Source organism: Geospiza fortis, unplaced genomic scaffold (genome assembly GCF_000277835.1).
Source record: "Geospiza fortis unplaced genomic scaffold, GeoFor_1.0 scaffold666, whole genome shotgun sequence".
NCBI lineage: Eukaryota > Metazoa > Chordata > Aves > Passeriformes > Thraupidae > Geospiza > Geospiza fortis.
In genome coordinates this window covers 355,830-363,399 of record NW_005054470.1, presented here as the reverse complement: position 1 = coordinate 363,399, position 7,570 = coordinate 355,830, and the positions used below count along the sequence as shown (strand labels likewise).

The 7,570-nt window shown below is 38.0% G+C and overlaps 1 protein-coding gene across 1 annotated transcript in view; it reads right to left on the bottom strand.

Moving 5' to 3' along the window:
• MSX1 (msh homeobox 1) overlaps positions 1–7,570 on the bottom strand; it is a 148,213-nt gene that overhangs the window by 80,966 nt on the left and 59,677 nt on the right. The gene's annotated exons all lie outside the window — the stretch shown is intronic.

Genomic DNA, 7,570 nt, shown 5'->3' with positions numbered 1-7,570 from the left:
CAAAGACACTCAGTCTCAGTGTTGTAGTGACCAGTTTTACTTAGAACTTTACTTACTTATTTTTACTTACTTCCTCTAGGTTGCAAAGTAAAATGAGAATTTGCAAAGACTAAATAAATGAACCAAAATGAACCAAAAGAAACCAGACTATGCTATAATATTCCTATTTGGTTGTAGAGTGTGGGGGAGGGAGAGAAAATTGCAAAAGGCTGCTGATTGACATCTGTGTGTCTGTATGATAACTACACACAGCTTTAGTGATTTATGTGCTAGACAGGTTTTCCATTCCCATTCAAATGAAAGGCCATCTTGCAATTAAAGGCTCAGTTTGCAGTTCCTGATTTCTGAAGGAAGAGGGCGTTTCTATTTATTCCAGAAACATTTAGTGGTTACATGCATGGCTGGCAGCAATTTCCCACAATGTGTAAATTAGTCAATCCCAAAGTCAGTAAACTTTTGCTTTGAAGTGGACATTAATGAAGTGCACCATTAGAGCCTAATGATTGTTCACATTTGTATTTTAGGGGCCCCTCTTGCTTTTGATGTCTTAGTGCCTTGGTTCCTTGACTTTAGTTATCTAAGTGCCGGGACTGCTAAACTCCTAAGAGAACTCAAAAAAAATGTAATGAAAAAAGTTAGTACTAGCCTGACTGATGTTGGCACTTCAAAGCTGGAACAGACTAAATTGCTGCAGACTGCTTAATTCAAAAGTGCTCCCTTGTGGATGACAGTGCATGGTGACAAAGTTCAATTGGCAACAGGAGACAGGCAAGATCAAAGACCCTCTATTGTAATAGTTTTGTTCCATGAAGAATTGCTTATTGTCAGTAGTTTTTCAAGCCTTTACTGGCTCCAGCTTCATATCAAGATTCCCTGGTTCAGAACCAGCTTAAATAAATAATTGTAATTACATCCTTCTGATAATGCATTGCAGTCCTAAATGCTGGATGTTGCGTCTCTCCAAGGTATAAAACAGAAAAGTGGGTGTTAGGAACCAGGACTTGGGGGAGAACCTTCTTTTTTGTGACCTTCTTTGTTCAGAAGCATCCAAAATACAAAGTACTGCAGACAGTTGATGCCATGTTAGCAGCAATTGGGATTTGCTCCACACAAAGCCACACTGCCCTTCTACCACAGCACTGATGCTGCAGTTTCTAGTCTGCATTTCCTGCCAGTCTGATTTAACATTTAGTGTAAGATTAAACTGAATGTAATCCTTTAAACTGTGCTTTCTCTCTCTCTGGTTGTGGCCCAAGTTTGAATGAACTTTTAAGAAATGCTGAACTCCATGCTAACAATGGTAAGGCTACAGAAATCTCAGAAATATTCATCATTCACAGGATACTGCAACTGTTTTCTTCTCATGACACATGCCCTTCTGAAAAATACAATTTTTTTTTCCCGATTAGGAGCAGGGGAAGAAGTTAGCCAATTATACTGGAAATCCTGTTAATTTTCAGCATTTTTGCTATTGTGTTGTTTTGGGCTTTTTTCCCCATAATGTTCACCATCTGTAAGGAACTGCTGAAAGACAAGAAAAGCACCATCCCTCAGTAACAGTATTCAGGGATGTTGTCTCATAAAATGTACATGGCATTGTCAGAATTGCTTGTCTTGAGCTAATTACAGAAACATGTTTGGTGACAATTAAGGAAGCCACTGTGTGATCATTTTCATGCATCATATCGACAGAAGTTACTTTTATTTTTTAATAATCACAAATGACATGTTTTCACAGAAAATTTCGTTGTATTTAGCATACGCTGAGCAAGTAGAACGGAGGGATGAGAAAGTCCACTTAGAAAGGAGGCAGCAAAAAAAATGCATTACATTTAAATCATATTTGCAGTGGACTCGCATCTGTTGATCTGATTTTATTGATAATTTTAATTTAAAGAAACCAAAAGACAGCATACTAGTTTCAATCCTTCCTTGAAACTTATTTATGAAAAACATCAGAAGTATGTTTGGGTTATTTCTTTCTTCTTCTTTTTCTTTCTTTTTTTTTTTTTTTTTTTTTTTGGCAAGATCTGAAAAAACCACTTTAAACAGGATTAGAAATGTACAATGTCTATGCAATTTAGCTCTAGCGACTTCACGGTTGTAAATTATGATGGAACACATCATTAGCTGCAGACTTGTATGTTCTCCCTTAATCATGCTGAAGTACACATAAGCCCCAGCTGAGCAATTATGAATAATTAAATCAATTAGAGACAGTCTAACACCAGGTCTTGTGGCTAAACTGGTGTCAGCATCCATAATATTTTAACAGTAAATGCAAATGTGTGCATTTGGGTGGAGGGAGGGAGGTGGACAAAGGCTCATACAAATGCCAAAGCATGTTGCTTAGTGATGGCTTTACAATAATATCATGAAGATTATAAGCTGCCTTCCCAAGGAAAACAATGGTAATGAAATTCCAATAAAATATTTTTGTACAAGATTTAAAGCTTAGAGATGAGTTAATTAAAAAGGGATAAAGAGCAAGACCTAAAAAATATGCTGAATAAATTAGGACTTTATATTCACCCAAAACAAATACTTTCCTTCATCAAATGTGCCCAGCCTCCTTCCTTTTGACACATTATTCTTCTGTAACCTGGTGCTAATAAAGAAACCAATACACCTTCCTTAGAACTTTTTCAGTAAAAAAATTACACATTTTGTAGAGAAAACTCTGAAGAAAGCATGGAGATTTTGCACAGTGCAGCGTCAGCACTGTTACCTTGTAGAGCAAGCCAATGTGCTTGCTAACAGAAAGGCAGGTTTTAGAGCTCTGAGCACTCTTTCTAGGATATGGATGTGGAAGAGTCCCTTCATCCTCTGGCCAGAATGTGCCAAAGCTCTGCTGTGCTGTGATCTGCTCCTCTGTGCCAGCTCCAGATGCAGCCCTTGCTCTGCCACTGCCTCCTCACCGTGCCTGCAGCAGGTGTTGGATGTTCCCCCACTACCTCATTCCTCCCAGGGAGAAGGAGAGAACAATTTTTTCTCTCCCACCTTGCCCTCTCATGCAGGTTAATGGCATATTTCTCCTTTCTGCAGATAACTACAGACTAATGAACCGACTGAGAATTATCTATTTAGAAGGCTGGTCTCCTAAGGATGTGTTTAACTTTCAGAAGACATTTCTCTTCTCTTCACTGAGGTTCAAAGCAGCTCCTTACAGACAATTAAATGCTCTCCTGACCTAGTGATGCCTTCTGAAGAACAGAGGCTAGACAGAGCTAAAAAATAATGTAGGTATTTATTAGGAGGCCTCAATGGATCCACCTTGGGCAGCGCAAGAGCCCAGCCAGGGCTGCGCCCAAGATGAACCCAAAATGGTCACAAAATGGACAACTGGTCATGGGGTCTCACATTTTATAAGTTCGGCTCGATTTGCATATTGAAGTTAATTGTCCAATTATAATTTTAGCTTATGAAGTCCCATCCTGCTTGTTTTTCTCTCTTTGTCCACGTTGTTTATGCTCCTGGGTCTGACATTTGGATCATTTGTCCTTGGTCCCCAGCTAGAGGAGGAATTGTTTTGTCTACCTACTCTGTAAAGAGAGGTTACTATCTCCTAATAAGAAGCTCAGAACTACACACTAAAGCAGTACAGAATCTGAAAAATACAAAAGCTAAAACCTGAGGCATCACTAGAATCCAGTTCTGTACAACAGTTACAAGGATGATGTTCAAGGCTCTCTCCCCACCCAACCACAGAAGCCAATAAACACTGAAATTAATAATCAGTTGATTTTTTTTCCCTACAAATCTTTTGATTTTATCAACAAAATTACTTGGAAATAGTATTTACTATAACTGCTAAGCAAGAGATTGTACAAATAGTGATTCTGCTATTGTTATTACTTGTGAATGTCAAGACTTACTGTAATCTCCATCGCACAGACATAAATTAACCAAGTGTCCTGCTTTGAGAAGGCTCAGGGTACCTTGAAGTACTTGCCAGTTGCTATTATGGGAAACAATATAATAGGAAAGTGCCTAATGAATACAGACATAGTGAAAGACAATCAGACCTAAAAATACTTAATGTGTTTTGGATTTAAGACTTGCTGAATATACAAATTGCAGAGATACACTCAGCTTATTCATCTCACATGAGGTCTTTGAGTATGTTACAAATGCAATTATTATGCAGCACTCAATGAAGTACCAGAAATAGGATCTGTTTCTAGAACATCAGAAACAGAACATCAGCCAGCCCACTGCTCCCTCTACCAGGCAGCTCTGCTTCCTTGTGCCTGTGCAACCTGGTCTATACTGAGTGATTCTCAGATTTTGTGGTGTCCTTTGTAAGAAATGTACCAACTAACTCAGGAATCATGATAGACAAGGAAAGTTTTACCTTCTTTTTACTTGTGGAGAATAGGTCAGTTGCTCTGGAAAAAGAAATGAAATCCTGAACACTTTTACTTTTGAGTAATTTTTTTATTTACAACACAAAAAATATGCATAATTATGTCCCAATCTGACTACAAGATATTCTAAGGAAGCATCTAATGCAGAAATCAAAATATGAACTGCGTGACAAGAAAAATATCTCCAAATCTTTTGGAGGTGGCATTTATTTCTCTAGATGTGACATTTTGAGGTTGCTCATATGGTCTATTGATCACTGTTTATAGTGAAATTACTTCCCATGTGGACTCTCTCCTGGAATAAGGGGTTTCTTTCTAGAATGGTGACTCTTATTTGGAAAAGTAGTGATTGTTGCAGGATTAAATAGCTTTTCTGATTGTTGCAGGATTAAGTCACTTTTCAGTCTATAGAATAGACTATCCCTGAGTGGCTGTTCTGCCATAACTGTTTCAGTGGTTTTCCTCTGCAGACAGGCCCTGGTGAAGTTCAGGGGACTGGAGAGGTTCCAGAGCAAAAAAACTAAGCCTGGGGCTGTCTGAAAATGAGGCTGCAGCTACAATGGTATGGGGTTTTCAGAAAAGAGTCCTTGCCAGATTTCTTCCTCTGCCTCTTCCCCCTATGGGAACTAATTAGCCTGAACTCTCCTGGACTCTCCTGAGGTCCTGCACAAGCTGCTGCAGGGACTCAGGCCCCTCTCAGGGGAATGGCAGCACTCCGCACTGACTGCTTTTACAGAAGTGCAGAGGAGAGGAAAGTGTGATTCAGGAAGGCATAAACCCTGCCAAAGAGTAGGACTGCTTAAATATTTGAGTGGTTATGCTGCCTCAGTCTGACCACAAGGCAATGCAGAGGTGCCAGAGGTGGATCAGTGACAGCTCACCTGGGCTCTGCAATGTCTGCTGAGCACTGTGGGCTGATCCTGGGCTCTTTCTGCATAAACCAGCTTGGGTAGAAAAACAGTCTTACCTAATTTGCCAGGCACTTTGCTAAGAAGAAGAATCCTTGTAGGTGAGCTGGCTGGTAGCATTCACAGGATCTTTTCACTGCTCTCCCTTGTGTGATGTAGACATAGTTTGAGTGTATTGACTGGCAAAAATTATATGATGATGACAAGCATTTGAATTTGAGGATCTTACATACATAATCCTAGTCATTCAAATAATTGGACATGAAATTCTTCCCTGGAACTGGTTTGATGAGGCAGGATTACTTTCTGAAGAACTGGCAGATCAACTTTCTATAAAAGAAAGAAGAGATGTAACTTCTGTGGTTAGTGGTCACTGCAGAATCAGATCCAGTTTGCAATTTAGCATTTCCTTTATACATACATACATGCAATAAAAAACTGTACTAACTTGAATAAACATTTCAAATACTGGCTTATTTTTATGTTGATCTTGATAAAGGGCAAAACGAATAGAATAGAATAGAATAGAATAGAATAGAATAGAATAGAATAGAATAGAATAGAAAGAATATATTTTAAAAATCTAGTAAGCATTTTTGTCTGAAATGCAGTACATGTTGCACAACAAAATAATTTGTGAGATCCATCAAAATTGCTACTTCTATCAATCATTTTATGCTACATATGGTGCTGTATCTGAAAAGTCTTTGAGAAAAATTTTAGCCTTTGGTAAAGTCTGTTGGCATGATTGCCAGTAACTGAGGCAGCCAGGGTATTACAGCATTGTTTTTGCAAGCAGAATTGTGAATTTATCAAAATATCTTTAAAAACACATTTTTAGATTAACAAATTATTAAAATATTAGAATATAATTGCTTCCTTGCTAAAAATTCATATTGAAGGGAAGTAAGTCCTGGAAAAAATATTAAAAGGGCCCAGCTGTAGGAAAAAGGAGTCTTTCTAGTTTTGATTTTCTACATTGCCTTTAGTGAAAAGATAACTGTGGGAAAAAAGCTCTTATATTAAGCTGTCATTATTACTCCTTTTGTTGTCCTTTTTGGTGACTACATATTTTAGGTGAACTGATTTTCTGGAAACAGAAGGGTTTTTCTTCCTGACCAAAAACAAAGGGGATAAACTGAAAGCAAATTCAGTCATGTTTGGATTTTAATTATTTTTTCCTTTTGTTTTCCCTCCAAACATTTTATTCCAAATGCATTGTCTTGTTTAATGTTTTGGCAATCTGAGTGCCTATTGGTCTGATGTGCCTTTGTTCATGCATGTAGAACAAAGTTTCCTTAAATACAAAATCAAGCCCTAAAATACTGAATTCTCAGGATTTTTATTTATGAGCTGTGTCTTACCTTTAATAAGAGTAGATGTATGAGTGCATCTGCAACCAAAGTCACAGTGAAATTTTATCTCTTGGTGAATTATTCTCTATTCATTATTACTCCTCTGTTACTTCTCGGAGAAAATAAATTATATTTCTTTACTGGTCAGTACAGCATATTTCCTTCCTCTCCTTCAAGTGCACTGAAGTGTTGGTGAGGCAACAAATATTTCTGTTTTCTCCTTGGCTACATATGCCTGAGGCAGGAGATATGGGATATTGTCCAGTGAACTAGGATGTGCCTGATGATGACGTGGAGATCAAATGTGCAGCTAGTTCAGCTTTATACTTCTGGCAACAGTTTTCATAGAATAAACTCTATTTTCCTGCAAAATGTTGATGACCTCAGATTTCATATTTAATGTATGGCATGCAGTCTTGAATACCTTTTGATGGCTGGTGGCTTTATTATTTTCTCTAAATCATATCCTAAAGACTTCTAAGGATTAACCCTCTCCTACTTTGCCTCGCAGAGTGCTAATTAATTTGGTTACAGTTGGACAAAGTTTTCACTTTGTCATTGATTTTACTTTGTCTCACCCTGGTTTTTTAAGATTTTCTAAGCCTTCTGATGTTGACATTCTTGTAGTGAACTTTCTCACACCCTTTCTGTAAATAACTCATTGTTTTGCATTCCTTTATGGAGGAGGAGAAAGTTGATGGACTGTTGGTTTGACCAGTGTCATTGGAGAGGTGGCACTGTCACCCTCCAATCCACTGTTACTTTTGGAAAACTATAAATGTTGGAGTCAGAAAATAAACTGCCCTTTTCTTCCTTCACCTTGAGAATGGTGGTGTGCTTGTGTTCTTTCGTGTCCTATAGTGACAACTTTGCAATATTCTTTGGAGTCAGCTATCAAGTGGAGATATGCAGCCATTCCATCCAAGATAAAACACTGCAT